The 18,680-nt window shown below is 37.1% G+C and overlaps 1 long non-coding RNA gene across 1 annotated transcript; it reads right to left on the reverse strand.

Moving 5' to 3' along the window:
* Positions 1 to 247: 247 nt before the first annotated feature.
* Positions 248 to 16,286, reverse strand: LOC118981163 (uncharacterized). Its single transcript, XR_005065282.1, has 3 exons — positions 16,272 to 16,286; positions 16,187 to 16,191; positions 248 to 309 (listed from the first exon to the last, which is right to left on the reverse strand). It is a non-coding gene; the product is annotated as an uncharacterized LOC118981163 (long non-coding RNA).
* Positions 16,287 to 18,680: the final 2,394 nt, after the last annotated feature.

An 18,680-nucleotide genomic window follows, 5' to 3' on the forward strand; every position in this document is an offset into this window, starting at 1 on the left:
TACGGGCCTGTGAAGTAAAGGATTGCTGGTTCGATTCCCAGTCAGGGCACATGCCTGGGTTGTAGGCCAGGTCCCCAGGAGGGGACACATGAGAGGCAACCACACATTGATGTTTCTCTCCCACTCCTTCTCCTTCCCTTCCCCTCTCTCTAAAAATAAAAATAAATAAAATATTTTTGAAAATTTGCTCTTCTACTTTTTAATGCACTCATTGGTTGCTTTTTGTATGTGCTTTGTTGGGGGATTGAACTCATAACTTTGGTGTATTAGGATGATGTTCTTCTAGTCAACTAAGCTACCCAGCCAGGGCTGTCATAAGATTTTGAAGGAAATAGATAAAATATGATCCCACAAACATAATGCCCCCCTTCTTACCCACTGGTTTCCATAGAGCAGGAACATCTTAGAAATACATTGGAATATAGTGTTACATTTACTTAGGTTAAAAGTTGGGGGGCAAGACTGTTCATATTTCTATGCATAAACACTGTCATACATTGATGCATCACTTCTCAAAACTCCTGGTGCACAAGATTAGCTGGGGCTTAATGGGGCCAGTACAGGAAGAACACTTTTTACCCCCAAATGGTGTTCTGTTCCCAGTAGCTAATTCTGTTTTCCCCTTCTGACAAACAGGTGTCTACAAATCTGAAGAATAGGTATTTATTTTCCACCCCAGATGAAGCAATTATTGATAACCAGGTACTGAACAATTTGCTATGTGAAAAAATATGCAAAACATTAAATGTACTGATATGAAGTCATTTTTCCACATTCAGTAGCAAATGTTAAATAGCTTGCATTTTTGATACCTAGTTTTCATATCTGAACCCAAAATAATATAACAATGGAAAATTTTTATAGCATATCACAGTATAATATACTGCATTTGTTCTCCCACTCCCTCTGAGATAAGTAGGAGTTATTTTTCCCGTATTAGAGATGAGAAAATGGCTCAGAAAAAGTATATTTCCAAGGTTCAAAAAAAAAGTATTATTCCAGGATTACAGAGCTAGTGAGTGCAAAGCTAGAATTATAGCCCAGATCACCCACTTGCAAGTTGCCTGCTCTCTCTCTATGTGACATGACTTTGCAGTATGATATTAATGATGCTTCATCATCAAAGGGGCCACTCTGAGCAGGCAATCTCCTCGCCAACCTTACTCTCAGTAAAAGTCACATTAATTAGCATATATCTCAGCATTTAATTCTTCAGTATGGAAGCCTTGCATTTTACATGACTCTATCTATATTACTTAACTTCCACTATTTTGAGTTTTGTTATTTTCTGCAATCTGTTGTTCTGAATTTGTTATTTTCAGAATTTAAATATTTTCCTTCTATCTATACTAGATAATCATACACAGGAAATGACAAGAGTGATTGGAAAAGGTAGATCTACAACTAGTGAGTTATTATTTTAGTACTAACCTTAGAAAGCTTATCCAAAAAAATCACTTAAGAAAAGCTTAGTTTATTCAGCTAAAATACAAATTAAGCAATAAGTTTGTCAAATATCTGAAATAGTAGTATCCCACAGTTCCCGGGAAAAGCAAACAAGTGGGTAAAGTCCACGTATATAAATTTGCATGTGCAAATAAAAAACTGGGTACAGAAATATCTCATAGATTATAGGACCAACTTTTAAATAAAAGTTGTATTTATTTAAGGTGTACAACATAATGATTTAATGTACATAGTGAAATTTTTACTATAGTCAAGCCAATCAACATTATCTTCTCATATAGTTTCTGTGTGTGTGTGTGTGTATGATAAGAATAGATGAAACCTGTTATAAAACTTCCAATTTCAATACAGTATTATTAATGATATTCAATCTCTAGACTTATTTATCATATACAACTGCAACTTTATACCCTGTGACAAACACTTTCCCAACTTCTTGTCCCTGGCCACCACCATTCTACTCTCTGCCTAAAATTTCTCGTATTTTTATTCATAACTGTTCTGTTGAGAATTGTTGTGAATAGATGCTGAACTTTGTCAAGTGCCCTTTCTGTATCTTTTCAGATAATCATATTTTTATATTTCATTTGTTTATTATCTATTTTTAAAATTTTTTATTTATTTTGTTTGAAGGAGGGAAGGAAGGGAGAAAGAGAGGGAGAGAAACATCAATATGTGGTTGCTTCTCAAGCGCCCCCTACTGGGGGCCTGGCTCGCAACCCAGGCATGTGCCCTGACTGGGAATCATACTGGCAACCCTTTGATTTGCAGGCCAGTGCTCAATCCACTGAGCCACACCAGCTGGGGCCAGTTTTTTAAATTTCTTATTTTTTATTCATAGAACTCAATATCACAAAATTATTGAACTTCATTCATGAACATTATACAATAAAAATAATTATGAAAACTTAATTCTACTTAAAACATAGACTTTTCTTCGTATGAATACCATCATACTGTAAACATGAAAATTTTATGGAGTTTCTTCCCTGACTCCTACCCTGACATATTTTGGGAAAACACTTATGTTCTCAAGATATTTGGCATCTGTATCTTTACTTCTTCTAATGAAATGTATTGGGTTTAATAATCAGGCTTATCAATTAGAGAAAGTCTAGAGGGCAATTAAAATGGCCAAGTTTATGCAAAGCTGCAGAAAGGAGAAACAAATTGTGGGAGGGGGAAATTAAAGAAAAATGACCTTTTCAATTCCTCTTCCTTCAGCTACGGGATTCTGCAAGGGCCGCTGAAACTCTGCCCCTGGCTATCTAACCCTGGGCTTTAGCACATTCAGAATGGAGAGAGAAGCTTCGACTGCAATCACAAGGTTTGTGAACACCATATTGAGCATGTCTTATTTGTCAGGGACTATGCAATCCCTTTACCTATAAACAGCATCTCATGTAGCAAATAGCATAAAAACTCAATTTGTGAGGGCAGATCTGTGGTACAGTGATATTCACAGAAATAGGGTATAGATAGAATTCCCGCTGAATGCAATTCATTAGTGCCACCCACAGAGGTGACCTCTGAGGAGACAGTTAGCTCCTGGGAAATACAAAGTATGATACAAATGTATGGGGTTGTTCGAACCCTCCAACATTTGACAGCTTTTAATAATTGATGACTGACATTTCCTCTAAGAGTCGGTGACTTGTCACTCTTCTTACCATCTTGTCTTGGCAAAAAAATAAAATAAAATCCTCTAAAACTAAATATGTAAAAATAACTTATTTTTTCCTTTAACTCATGGAAAAATGTTTAAAAATGTATTGTTTCAAGAAACTAACTAAAAATAAATAACCAAAAACACCCAACATGTTGATTGTAACTTTCTAAACCCTACACCTCAGTTTGCCTGTCTGTAAAGTGAGGTTAATGATGTTGCGCTACGCTTGTCGGGGAATAGAAATTTAGTAAGCCTTTAAGAAGGAGAGGTTTAAAATCCTCAGAAGAAAAGGCACCATGTAACTATGATATAATCTTAACTTTCTGCCTCACTATCTGGACTAATAGTAACTGTAGAAAAGTTATGTCAAACAACATAAAATGAATATTGGGATAAAACTACAGTTTGATTTTGTTGTTTTACCATTTATATTGGCAAGTGAGGATAAAATAAGCATGAGGGAGAAATAGATGGCAAACAGTCTGATTATATTATGTCACCAAAATTCCAAGCTAGAAATAATATTTAATAATAACATAGCATAGTTCCCAGTCCTGCCAACTTCTAAAATAAAGACCAACTCAGACAAAACATGCCAACTGGAAAGTACGTAATAACTTAAAAAATAGGCTCCAACCTACTTCTCATCATCATAAAGCAATCCTGATAATCGTCCAGTACCATACATTTCTTTTGCTACTAAATACACACCATTTGCAAGAGTAAAAGTGTCAAGAAATTCATGTTGATACCCCTTCCATTTTTGTGAAATGGCCAAGTGATTCTCATGCAAGGACAGGTTACTCAGTAACTCCCGTGGTCATTATAGGGAACCTCGACAGTGCCTTGACTGGTTGAAAATACTGAGCAGAAAAGGAATAGTGCCCACATCTCAGGACTGTCTAGTTAATGTTTCATTCTCTGCATATTTGTTTTGAACGAGCCCCAAGTCCCTTAGCTCAAGGATAAAAACCTGAGCTTTTGCAAGTCAATCTGCAAAATCCAATCTGAAGCTCATCCCAATACACAAGTAATCTTTTGTGTTGGTACAGTGCTGTGCAATTTTAATGCTTTACAAACTTTCTCTAATTTACCTCTTTCAAAGCAGGGGAGTATCTTATTTAACTCTATTCTCCTTGTGCTGATACAGTGCCAGGAATGTTAAAAATAGCAATTATTATTGTTATTTAGTTGGAACCCTAATTCGTTAATCTCATTATAAACCAGATTTTATCTCAGGCTTGAATAATAACTTTTATACCTCAGTTTAAGTCTTTTTTTCCTTTTTTCAGCATTTTTTTATCTTTAGCTTATCCGTAGTTCCTTAATTGTCTTAGAAGCTTCAAAAGTCATCCAAACTCCTGCAGATTTTTTCTTCACTAAGGATTTAGAAACCCAAGCAAGGCCGTTTAACACTGTGTGTGCTTTCTGCTAACTCAGCAAAGATTTTGGATCAAATTTCCCTGTACTCCTAATTGTTTGCTGAGCACCCAGGATGCTTCCAAGTCTGCAGCCAAAAGGAAAATACAGTCAGTGGTGACAGCCGTTTGCAAAGGGGCCGGGGGAGTTTCCCAGTAGGATATCTTCAGGATTTTCCTCCTATAGTCAAGATACTTTCCTCCACCTAACCACGCCCTTCCTTAGTTCCTTGTTCAGGAAGGTAGAGGTCCTATTGTCTATATATTACACCAGATCTTTACAGTTCTTTTATGAATCATTAACCCCCAGGTGCCCTTAATAATTATAACCATCTTCTAACTCAAAACCCTACTTCTGAATCTAAGGAAGGAATAACAAGCAAAACAATTTTTTAAAGTGTTTCTTACTATCTTCATAAAGAACTTATTAAAGACTGCTGTGTGCAACCGTGCCAAGAAGTATTCTGAGACCATATCAAAACCGTAGATGGCCTGACCGAAGTCCAGATTATCCTCAGGAGTTCAAAACAATGTAAGAGCATTGGATGAATGGCCAGGAGATCTGGTTTTAAGCATAAGTAAAAAGTTTCTCAGCCTAGTTTCCTTTTCTATCTATCTACCTCCAGGGGCTGGTATGGAAAGCTGAGTGAGATAGTGCAGGGAAAATTAATTTATACGTGGTAAAACTTACTCTCGAAAGACTTTTATACAATATGTTCTCATGCACACATGTTTACACTGACAAAGAGATACAGGTAGAAGCAAAATACAAAAGAAAAGAGGAAAACGTTATAGGTCTATACGAGTACATCTCTGCACACTTCCTTCAATATAGTTCTTCAGCAATATATTCTACTGACTAACAAACATTTCTTTCAGAATATTTGTAATCTCTAACCCAAAGTCCTCATCATGAAATAATGTTCAAAACATCATAACTAGGGGCCACTTCATGTTCTTTACAATAAGTTTTCAAATATATAATAAACCTAATAATACTTGTAATGATGGGCAGATATTAGCTTGGTTTGTAGTGACCAAGGATCGTAACACTTACTTGGTAACTTTGCCATACGCAGCAGTATTTTTTGCCCTCAGGCCTCCAAATTACTTCATTCAAACACTGTCACCCCGTTTGGCTGTAGCAACTATAGAATCAGAATGAAACCAGAAAAGCCAGTGTTCATGCTTCCTTGTCACCTACCAGACTCAGTAAGTAGAGACAAGGATTGAATCTTTATGGACATTTTAATCGGATGGCGGGTTTGTACCCTAACAGACCATCTTAAATTTCATTTTAAACAGATACTTTTTATGAGAATAAAAGTGTAGGTAAGGGGTTTGGAGTGCAGGGAAAAAGTTAATCAGATAAAAGCTGCAGCATTCTTTCATCTGTGTCCTGGACCGGTCTTGGTGTCCTGGGCAGTGGGCATCTCACCCTGGAGTACCATGGCTCAGATACCATCCCAATTACTTGCAGCCCTCCTGAGGCACAAAGGTGGAACTGCTTATGGTCTCCTGGGGTCAAGGTGGGTCATACTTTCAGTTACTGGAACAATAGTTTTTTACAGGTATTGATTACTAAGCCTATTAGCTATTCATGAAACTAAAAGTTTTCCAACATTTGAGTCCCCCCCATCAAGAACGACCTAATCTGATTCCTTCTGGGTGACAAGTGCTAGTTCAAGGTCAGCATGTCCCCTGGGACATAAAGGGTCTCTTGATCTACTGGAGAGACATCACCACATATTTTATAAGAGAAATTGTAATCAGAGACTTAAATGTGAAGTTTATTTTCTCAGAAATGTGATGTAATGGAGGCACCTAAGATTTTCTGAAGCAAGTTCACAACCCTAAAGTTTTGGCCTTATGAATGATTTGCCTTTTGACTTTTTTTTCTCAAAGGTGTCCTGGAAAGCTGAGCATGTGGGAGGATAATAAAACTGAGTATTTGGGGGTGGAGGACCCCCTGCCAGGGGCCTGGCATTTAGAGATAAATAGACTGTGGGACAGTTACTGTAATTGCGTTATTTTTTCACTGGCCAAGTTTTTTTCTCAATGGAGTAGCAACATAAAATAAAATGCAATACAATGGCTGCAAAGGATTATTTGTAGGAATAAGTAGGACAGAAGACAGACTTGCACGTGCTGCTTTTTCCATTGCGGATGAATAAAAGAGGCAATTATCTAATAAAAAATTTATTGTGAATTGCCACCATTTAAGTACTACTACTGTTAGTACTCTTAGTACTAAAGAGATTTATTTCACCTTCCACTACTTGGAAATTTGTCATTATTCCTGGCTTCTACCTTGCCCCCCAATTATAACCCACTGGAAATGCGAAAGTGACAAGAGCCATTTAATGTGTCACAACACAGAGAGAAGGGAAGAAGTGCTGGAAGTGGGGGCTTTTCAAAGGGAGCGGAGGAAATAGTGCAGCATGATGAGTACAGATTATGGGGTTTTTTTCTTTTTTCTCCCTCCTTTTCTGTATGGGTTTATTTTGTTCGTGATTTTTTAAAATCATTTTATGGGCAAAGCGTTGTTCTGAAAGGGTGTGTTCTTCAGTTTTATGGGTCTGACTAATGGAATTGTTCTAAACAACATTTTGATCTTGTAAGGTCACCCAGAGTGCTATACCTTTCCTTTAATGATTCAGGTCTGGACCAGGCATTTCCCAGAATTGAGATGGTAATGAAGTCATTAGTTTCTTCCTCCTTGAAGCCCTGGCTAGAAAGCAGAATTCTATGGGCAAAGTCTGAGTGGGCTTTTTCATAAATCTCACACCCAGCTGAGCTGTAACACCTGTTACATTTTCCCAGGAGCTTGAGCCATAAGACCATTTCCAATCTATTTGCTCTTCTTCTTCCACAGGACACTGACAAAGGCAGGGGTTCCTGTTTTCTAAGGCACTGCTAATTGAAAATCTCTGGCTGGTGCAAATGTGAACTCAAACCCACAAGAGTTCCAAATAAGGCCCACATGATTATTTCCTCCTCTTTTTAAAAATAGCCTTTATAATGCAGGTTATACAAGATTAATTTGTTTGAGGGAAAAATAGTCATTGAACCCCTTGCCCCCAGTAAACTTTTGCGTTCCATGCAGTTAAAAAATAGAAAGAAAGAAAGAAAAGAAAAGAGGGGAAAATAATAAAACTCAGAGATCAGCTAACCCCACAAGCCCTGTTTGTGTGAGAATTGGAGGGTTGGGGTAGGGTAGCATTAATGTGTATTTGCTTCTGTTTTGTGCTTTTAAAATCTTTATTCATTTTAAACAAGGATTGAGAACGAAGTTAAGTCAGATGATTGAGCAAATGTAAGTTGATTATAGTGGCAAAGGCAAGTTTAAAAAACTATTATCAAAAACTGAATAATTAAAGGGGATGCAATTTTCCTGTAGAATCCTTGAAAGGAAAAAAGAACATAGCATTCATCTCTACAAAAGATGGGCATTTATGGCCCAAATAACAGTCCTTGAGAAAAAACCTGAAAAAAAATAAAGGACAGACTTAGGAAAGACAGCTATCAGGTCTCAAAAGGCATTTGAAAGAAAAAGAAATATTAGAAATAAGGTTGACATCAACACATTCGCAGTTCTATTCCTCTAGGAGTCAGAATACTTGTGTATTCGAGTCTTAAAGGCATAACTTTGGGGACCAAAGCCCTGAACTTGTAACATAGCCAGTAATCAAGCTGTTCCCTGTGATCCTTCCAATGGCATTCTTCACCCAAATCCATTAAAGGTACAAACAATTTTTGACTTCTGTATTGTACTGCATTGGTATTTTGTGGATTGTTGGTTCAAAGTTTTGTTGTTGTGTTTAATTGTATTACTACTTGTGGCCATTGAGCTAGTACCTTTGTATGCTTCATTCTTAAGGCACACTTTCATTAACTATGTTCCTCCTAGTTCAACAGTTGAGACCTTCTGTGATTCCATATACATGTTTGTATGTACCTTTACTGGGAATTGAACCTGCAACCCTGGTGTATGGGGATGATGCTTTAACCAACGGAGCTAACCGGCCATCATTTCACTGACAGAGTAAAATATAACTAATAAGTTTTTAAACAAATGTTTAATGAACCTCATTCCTACGGAATGAATTGTTTTAGTTCTACTGTAAAATCTGTATGGAGTTATCCAGTCCTAAAAAGACACTCAGATCTTTCAGAGAACCCCTATTTGAATAGCTCCTAAACCATATGTGAAATCATTAAAAATGGATTTGGATGCCTATTTATTGAAAGGGGAAGAGGTTCACAATGTATCCCTGAGTGAAAAGCTTTTAAGTTGACCCATATGTACGTTGCCATCTTTGTTAATAGGTCAATAATAATTAAATATCTACAGTTTTATATTTCAACTTAAATACCCTATAAGATAATGTAAATATTATTATTTAATTTTGTTGTTATTTAATGTATGCTCTGAAAAGTTAGCAGCAGTTATCCCTGAAAGGAGGATTGTGGGTAATCCATTTCTTCTTTTGGCTTACCTATATTTTTCACTTTTCTTGTAATAATCTCAGAGTTTCCCCTGGAGCTCCAGACTGAAGCTTAAAGACTTGAGAAAGTGTTAGCCATTGCTGTTTGGCAGCTGGCAATCTTCATCCAGTAGGTGTCAATCTAGTTATACTACACAAGGGCCTGTGGCGAGATCCACCTGTATTTCACCAATTCTGGCATAACCATAGAGTCAGATAATTAGTAATTTAGGACTCAAATTGGATTAGTGAACAAATCTATAACTGACCTTGAGTTCTTGTTTTCCACTTAAATCTCCTGTAAACACAATCAGTCTCCCCTGGCTGGTGTAGCTCAGTGGATTGAGGGCGGACCTGTGAAGCAAAGGGTCGCCGATTCGCTTCCCAGTCAGGGCACATGACTGGGTTTCAGGCCAGGTCCCCAGTGGAGGACACATGAGAGGCAACCACACATTGATGTTTCTCTCCCTCTCTATCTCCTTCCCGTCCCCTCTCTCTAAAAATAAATAAATAAAATATTTTTAAAAAAAAACAAGTAGTCTCTTTGGTCTAAGCTTCCAGAACTTCTGTCATTTGCTTTTATTCTATTTAGCTCTTGGGAATAAGTTGGTGAAATGCAATGCACTGCTGAATTCAGAAGGATTCTGAACATTGCTACTTTTAAGAGTTGAAAGATTTTGATAAAAAAAATACTTAGAGAGGAAAACAAATGATAGTGTCACAATTCTATTCAAAAACATTTTATGTTCCCATCCACCGCACTATAAATTAGTTATGCTCCCACAGAGGAAAAGTCAAGCAAAACAAAATCTCTCAATAGACTTAATCTAAAACTCTAGGGGAAAAATATGGTTAAAGTGGCGGACAGTTACTTGTTAAGAAAGGGCAGCAACACTTACTCTGTTACATATATCTTCTCTCATTTCCAGAAGTCTGCATTATTTTTGAGATTCTTCCATTTCTTTTCCATAATCTACTTTTGACTTCATGCTTACCAACTGAGTAACTCAGCACTGATATTGCCAATTCCTACCCTTCTTCCTTTTATTTTGTTATTGATATCCAAGAGAACTGAACTTTACCTCCTTGTTTCGCCAATAGGTTCTGCCATCTACTGCAATATTTTCCATCTGATATTATTACTTGATCTGTTTTCTATTTCATATGTGTTAGCAATAAATATTAGTTTTCATAATCTTGCTGAGAGTTGAGAATTTATTTATTTTAATTTTATTTTTTAATTACCATTTACATTCAATATCATTTTGCATTAGTTTCAGGTATACAGCATAGTGGTTAAATAATCATATACTTTACAAAGTGATTCCCTCAATATTTCAAATACTCACCTGGCACCATACATAATTATTGTAATATTTTGACTGTATTTCCTAAGCTGTACTTTACTTCTTCATGACTATTTTGTAACTACCAATTTGTGCTTCTTAATCCCTTCACCTTTTTTCACCCAGCCCCCAGCCCTTCAACGCCCCCCTCTCTGCTGGAAACCTTAGTCTGTCTTCTGTGTCTATGTCTGTTTCTATTTTGTTTATTCATTTATGTTGTGTTTCAGATTCCACATATGAGTGAAATCATATGGTACTTTTCTTTCTCTGCCTGATGTATTTTGCTTAGCATAATATCCTCTAGGTCCATCCATGCTGTCACAAATAGTAAGATTTTATGTTTTTATGGTTGAATAATATTCCATTTAACCTGGGGTGGGGAAAAGTAGGTTTATAGTCATGAGTATACAAAACATCGACTTTATTCTTGTGTTATTATTTACTAATTATTGTATTAGTTTCCATATAAACAACTGTGAGCCTGTATGTATGTAGCACCTCTTCTTTATTTACTCTTCTGTTGATGGGCACTTGGATTGCTGCTATAACTTGGCTATTGTAAATAATGCTGCAGTGAACATAGAGTACATATATTCTTTCGAATTAGTTTTTCGGGTTTCTTCAGATAAGTTCCCAGAAGTGGTTTGCTGGGTCATAAGGCAGTTCCATTTTTAATTCTTTGAGATAACTTCATACTGCTTTCCACAGTGGTTTCACCAATCTGCCTTCCCACCAACAGTGCAGAAGAGTTTCCTTTGTTCCACATCTTCATCAAGACTTGTTTTTCGTTGATTTGTTTTTTAAAGGGCCTTTATTTATTTATTTTTAGACAGAGGGAAAGGGAGGGAAAAAGAGGAAGAGAAACATCAATGTGTGGTTGCCTCTCGAGCACCCCCTTTTGGGGACCTGGCATGTGCCCTGACAGGGAATCGAACCAGCAACCCTTTGGTTCACAGGCCAGCCCTCAGTCCACTGAGCCACGCCAGCCAGGGCATTTGTTGATTTATTGATGATAGCCATTCTGGCCAGTGTAAGGTGATATCTCACCGTGATTTTAATTTGCATTTCTCTGGTAATGATTGACATTGAGCGTCCTTTCATATGTTTATTGGCAATCTGTCTACTCAGTTCCTCTGCCCACATTTTAATTGGATTTGGGGGGGGGGGACAGATATTAACCCCTTATTGGATGTATCATTGGCAAATATCTTCTCCCACTTAGTAGGTTGTCTTTTCATTTTACTGATGATTTCCTTTGCCTCACAAAAAATTTTAGTTTGATTTCATCCCATTTGTTTAGCTTTTTTTCTTTTGTTTCCTTTGCCAAAGGAGAAATGTCAGAAGAAATTGTTACTAAGAAAAATGTCAGTGTTCACTGTCCATCTTTTACTCTAGTAGTTTCATGGTTTTAAGTCTTATATTTAAGCATTTAATCCATTTTGAATTTACTCTTGTATATGTTGTAAGAAGGTGGTCTAGTTTCATTTTATGCAAGTACTTAATTTTCCCAACTCCATTTATTGAGTAGACTATCTTTGTTTACCCCATTGTATGTTCTTGCCTCCTTTGTCATATATTAACTGACCATATATGTGTGGGCTTATTTCTGGGCTTTCTAGTCTGTTTTTATGCCAGGATCATGCTGGTTTGATTACTCTGGCATTGTAGTATAGTTTGATATCAGGTAATGTGATACCTTCAATCTTCTTTCTTAAGATGGCTGTGGCTATTCTAGGCCTTCTGTGGTTCCATATACATTTTTGTATGTTTCCTGACTGAGAATCAAACCCACAACCTTGGTGTATGGGGATGACACTCTGCAATTGAGCTACCTGGCTAGGGCCCTATATATGTTTTTGGATTATTTGTTCTAGTTCTGTGAAAAGTGCCATTAGTATTTTGATAGGAATTATAATGAACCTATAAGTTGCTTTGTATAGTATGGACATTTTAATAATGTTAATTCTTCCTATCTGTGCACAAGTTATATTTATTTGAATCTTCTTCATTTTTTTTATTCAATGTCTTATAATTATCTGAGTATAATTATCTTTTACCTCATTAATATTTATTCCTAGGTGTTTTATTTTATTTTGACTCAGTTATAAATGGGATTGTTTTCTTAGTTTCTCTTTTTGATGGACTACTGTTGATGTATATTCAACCAATTTCTAAATATTTCTTTTGTATTCTGTTACTTTACTGAATTCCTTTATCTGAAGATTTATTTTAAAAGAAATTATTAAATGATTTAGGTTGGTAATACCAATCTATATTTTAAGTAGAGAAAGCTGAGAAAAAAATAATTTTAAATCCCACACCACTAAGGTGAGGCAGTATGAAGTGTTAAAAAGAAAATTGCCAGTAAGTTAAGGTTATAGCTCATGTTCTACGACTAACTGTGATTTTGAGCATGTCATTTAACCTCCTAAGGTTATCCTCTCTATTCATACTTCTGTATTGGCTTTAACTTCATTAATTCATAAATGCTTTTTAAATCCCTATGTGGTTCTGATGCAATATCAATTTTCTGCAATGACCAATAGGGAAGACTAGTTGATTCATCCACCAGTCTTGGTCTCCCACAGCTCTAGGACTCAGATCCATCTTCAGTTGCCTGAACACGGAGATTTTACCTTTTTTTCCTTACTATTTCTTCATGGCTCTTGTGCTGTTCAAGACAAAGACAGGACTGTGCTCCTAACAGATGCCTCGGTGGGTACAGGTAACCCTGCTAATCAAGTCGTCCTGAGAAAAACCTGATAGATTTGAATTTCAGTATGTCTGTTGATGTTCTGGACCATATTAAGCGTTTTCTCAGACTCTCATCCTTTCCTAAATTCCCACCCAAACTGCACCCCAGCAGAATAGGAATGGAAATTAACTAGGAATGTTGTCCAGAATCAAATGGAAAAACTTTCTCAGCTTCAGGTAATAAAAGTAAAAAGGCAGGGTGATCTTTGAATTTTCCTGGAGAAGATTAAAATGTTCTGTATTAGTTGCTACAGGTACCCAGGAAGGCATTCCATGCCCCCGGCTTTTATTAAATAAGAGTTTCTTCTTCCCTACACAGCCCTTTTAATACAAGTGAAAAATTCCAAATTCCTCATTTGTTTAGCCTGAAAATCCCCTGCACATTCCCACAAACTACTTCCTTTTCTCTCTTTTTAGCAAGACTCCCCTCTCTCTCTTTAATGAAGAGAAGTTCAGAGGGTTTTTCCCATGAATAGATGGCAGGCACCTGGGAGTTATGAATTTTAAAGTGATCATTTTCTTTCAGCCATGCCGGACAATGGGCATCTCCTTTTGACTCACTTTCACAGCTTTGAGAGGCTCTCAGATCAGCCACATTCCAATCGGACTGGAGTCAGATCAGAGCTGTGCTGGACCGCATCAAGGTCTTGCACAGAAAGACAAGGAGCAGATGGCCGGCACGGAGCCCTCCACCCCCTTTCAGCGCGTCAAGGCAGGCAATGTGGGAAAGCGCTCGCCCTGCATTGCCTATTGATCCCTGAATAGAACCACCGCATGCCACCAGCCTGTAGGTATGAACCTCTGTTAACAGATGGTGAGATCATTATGAGCAATTAATTCCTTTAATGTATCAGTGGGAACATGTTGGAAAGGATGATGCAAGCACTGAGTGAATAGTGAACTTCTCACTCCTGGGGGGAGCAATGAGCAGGAGCTACCTTGGGGGGCTGCTGAGAATATCTTCCCAGGCTGCAGCAGCCTTATGGCTCTGGACAGAAGCTGGGAACTGACTGCACGGAACTGAGGTGTGGTTTTCATTAACTAATTGGGAATCCTTCCTTTACTCATGATTAATGCCAGATTTGTCTCTGGGTCATTTTTATACACAGGAACCATCCAAAAATATAAAGACAAACAAAAACAATGTCAGTAAGTCCGAGATGCATGGGGAATTAATTCACAGAAATCAGCAGAGTATCAGGTCATGAGTCATTTTTGCTAAACACAATTGCAGTGACAGTTCTAAATTTAAAATTAACATTTCTTTCAACACAGAAGAGTGGTAAAACCATGCACTTCCCAGTGTTTGAGTCTGAAATGTGAATGTTTAGATGCATTATAAATGGGCAGATTTAAAGGAGGATATTTTTTATAACAAGAATGCACATATATAGTGAATTTGAGCAAGTGACATTTGTAGCAAATTACTTCCTCTAGTATAAGATGAAACATTCTTAAAATCTCGGCAACAACATTAAAAAGACTGTCAGTGGCCCAGTGGGAAAAATTGGCCCCCTCTTATTCAGATGTTGCTCTGATTAATGACCATTAAAATAATGACAATTTTACATGTTTCTGTACTTTTTAAAAATAATATTTTGTAGTGGGAGTGTTTTTCTTTCACAAGGAAAAGAAAAATCTTAGTACACAGTGTGCAGATCATTTGGGTAGCCTTCGATTTTAAGAAAATAGTAAATACAGGAACAGGAAATTCTGGCAACTATTCACTTAATTCATATTTAAATGACACTTTTTGCTTGTAATTAAGACACTCAAGTAGTGTCTCTGTTCATGAAATTTACATAACTGTACAATAGCTTGCCTAAATGAACAGCAAATGGCAGTTAACCTTGAAGTGTATTATCTTAATTGAATAAACCTGGCTTTAATTCAATAAATTAAAAACATAGAAATAATATCACAAAAGACTTTTAAAAACAGACTTGCCATTCCCCATAAATACAGCATGGTACCATTCCTAGCTGTTCTAAGATGCTCAGGCATCTTCCAGTAAGATGAGAGGACTCTGAAAGCATTCTGGTATATGTTCACTGTTTTCCATCGTTGCTTCCAATCAAATCAATGTCACTTTCTGGGAATTATTATCCAAACACTGAATCAAAATGAAGAAGCACACTTATTTCAGATAGTTCCTCATCTGGGCTTCCAATTTCTGTGTCAGTCACCATGGGAAATTTGGCCTTCCCTTTTTTCCAACTCTATATCACTGTGTGTTCTATGACATGGAAAAAGGCAAAGTAGAGGAAAATATATTTCTCATGTGAGAAAGAGACATTCCCCCAACTTTTCCATTGAAATCAAATATACATGGACTGTAAAACCCTTCAACGTCAGGGAAGTGACAAAAGAGGCTGAATGCTCCTCTCCCAAAGTTTGTTGCGTGAATCAGCACAATCATATTTCAGGGATTATATCATCATGGAGAAAAAATCATGCAATATGTTTTCATTTGCGTGAATTAAGTTAATGAGGCAACACCTGTACCTTGTATTGGTTTACTGGGAGGGGAAAGCAGACAAACATAGGTGTCCTAAGAACATTGTGGTAGATTTTATACATTAATTTTAAAACTCTAAAACCTAAAATTATCTATCAGAATCCACCAGTGTACACTGCTAAGGAATCACCCATACACACACAGACATAAAAATCAGTGTGAGGAAATTCCTGGTTTCTCGGCTAGCAAGGGGAGAAAAGCTGTAATTCATGCTTTCCTCGTTCTCACAGTGTTCACTATTGTACCATCTGCAATGTACAATGTACATGCTCAGCCATAACCCGTACGTTGGAAAAGAAGCATTCACACTGTGAATTACCATTTTCCCCAGCATCTAGCTCTAGTCAAAGACAGCACAATAATAAACTAGAAGCTCCTTTGTCTGTTAAACATTGTCCTTCATTACTACGTGAAAAGCAAATTGTCTTTGTATGCCCTGGGAGTGAGGGGAAGGGACTGCCTCTCTCACCGACCACCTCGCAGACACAGCGACCACTCATCGGTCTCTCCCCCGCGGCCCGCCCGACCACGTCTTTCCGATCGGTTCATCTGCAGGCACACTGGGGGGAGATACCTTGTTCGGGTGAGAGAGACAGTGGATTAGAGACTCACTGGATTCTTGTACACTGAGGATTCTGAAGCTTACATCCACAGATTTCTTTTAAATCACTTCAGTGTGTCCCTTTTAATGTTTGAAAGAATTGAAGTTAATCAGAAACCTTTTTTCCTGCAGCTAAATACACTCAGCAAGTTATTGTGGGTTATTTGGGCTCTCAAGAGCCAAATGAAAAGGAAGCAAACACTTGGAGCAGGAAATGTGTATATAATATACACGTACATAATAATATATATACAAAGATAATACATATGGCTAGTACACAGTTATAGTCATCTGAAAGTTAAGAAAATGTATAGATTAGGATCATTATAATGGAAATTAGTTACAAGAAATTGATGACAAAAAATTTCAAAATATTGAAAAATTTTTCAAAAAATTTTGAAATTTCAAAAAATTGAAAAAATTTTGAAATTTTTTCTTTTGGATGTAATAAATCCCAACAAATTGTGCGACACAATAAGTTTGCTTGCAGAAACTTTAATAAGTTCAAAGAGCATAACTCTCTCCTCATTTGGAAGCCAATGGCCAAACTCTAGTTCTTAGTTCAAATCTCAAAGAGAATTACCTCTTAGTGACATCCTATATGACCCTCAAATAGATCATTTCCGTATTGTGTTGCCAGACAGATCTGCCAGGAGAGGCTGAAGGGTCCTCTACTGGACATGAAGTGGGCAGCCAAAATCACGTCTCTTTACTACATAGAGACTAGCTGCACTAAGTAAATCGTCTGAATATCAGTCCAAAAGTAGTTCCGTTTGTATATTTACTGTTAAAAAAGTTGAGAATCTCATCAGAGACTGGTAAAAATCACTGAGGGGAAAACAGCCAAAGCCCAACTCTGGACATAAAGCAGCTATTTCTATATTGTTCCACTTGCAGTGCAATTTTGTTTATGATTGCTAGTTTTTCTTGCTTGAATATGGGAATAATGCCTGGTTCACTGAGTTATCATGACACTTCAAGGAAATCACATCATAAAATAACTACTATGGCTCTCTCTACATAGTACTTTCTCAATAAATGCCAGTTGGTTTTCAGGTATAGATTAGCATTTGGTTTTAATATAGGAGGAAATAGTCTGTGGTTGCCAACTAGTATACCCACATCGGTTCTCTCCCTAGCATAGACACAACTTTTGTTTACTTTTAATGTGCCATGTTGAAATGACAACTTGAGAAAGCGTAAAATGTTTCTGAAAGTAATTATGACAATCCTTTTCGACTCTGAATTTCTATTATTCTAGAGCATCTTCGTGTATCTAAAGTTTGTATGCTCAATCCAGAAATCAAGTCCATGCACCTAGAGTTTACAACTACATTCAATCTAAAGAGAAAGCTGCCTATGTATTTGTACCATGTGCCATGTGACCCAGGGCTAGTTTTGACTTAGTCAAGCTCATCTTGGGTAAACAAGGCACTGACATCACCAGGAGAGAGAGAGGAATAAACTTAGTCCATGCCCATGAGAAAGTGGTAAAAATGCATGAGTCACATCAGAAACATCTGTCTTCAATCTCAGTTTAAGGACTTCCCAGGCTAAGGGGCAATCTGTGAATCACGTGATCAACTCTCTAGTTCAAACTATGTTCATTTGTCTCAATTCTACTAATATGTAGAAGGATAACTAATGATTTCTCTTTTTAAACAATGCTGCTTTTTTTTAAGTTTGCATACTGGTATCCAAATGATTATAATAAACATATTTTTTCTTTTAATTTTTAACTTGAATGCTCCCTTCTTAATTTGGAATGACAACATTTGTTCCTCAACTCATAAAACAAGCATTTAACTAATAGTCATTACAGCTCTGGTTTTTCTCACTTGCAGGAAAAACATGTTGAACATCCTGACTATAGTTCCTCACATTAAGACCCTCCCTTTCCAATATCATTTCTCTCTCTCTCTCTCTCTCCTTTTTCACTATTATTTCAAAACACACAGGACACATCAGTCTAGAGCAGTCATTCTTGACTCTGGGCAATTTGACCTCCAAGGGACATTTAGCAATATTTAGAGACAATTCTGGCTGTCACAACTGGGTGAAGGAGATGATACTGGCATCTAGCAGGCAGAGGTCAGGGTTGCTGTTGAACATCCTGCCATGCACAGGGTAGTCCCCATGCCAGCTTCACAACAAAGACTAGTGGTCCCCAAAGGTTGAGAAACCCTGGTGTAGAGGGAAACCCCTAATAAACTGGTTTTATATCATTTTGTGTCTACTCCCATAGCTGTCCTTTCCTTCATTGCTGAACTCTTTCAGTACATCTCCTCTCTATCCGCTGCCTATTACTCTCTTATTTCATAATCAACCACAGTTCATTTTCCTTCCAAGCAAGTCATTGTACCTATTCTCTTCAGGGTCACTCACCTCCTGAACTGTCAAATCTCACAATCCAGTAAACA

Source organism: Sturnira hondurensis, unplaced genomic scaffold (assembly GCF_014824575.4).
Source record: "Sturnira hondurensis isolate 20B ecotype Veracruz unplaced genomic scaffold, ASM1482457v3 Scaffold0023817, whole genome shotgun sequence".
Taxonomy (NCBI): domain Eukaryota; kingdom Metazoa; phylum Chordata; class Mammalia; order Chiroptera; family Phyllostomidae; genus Sturnira; species Sturnira hondurensis.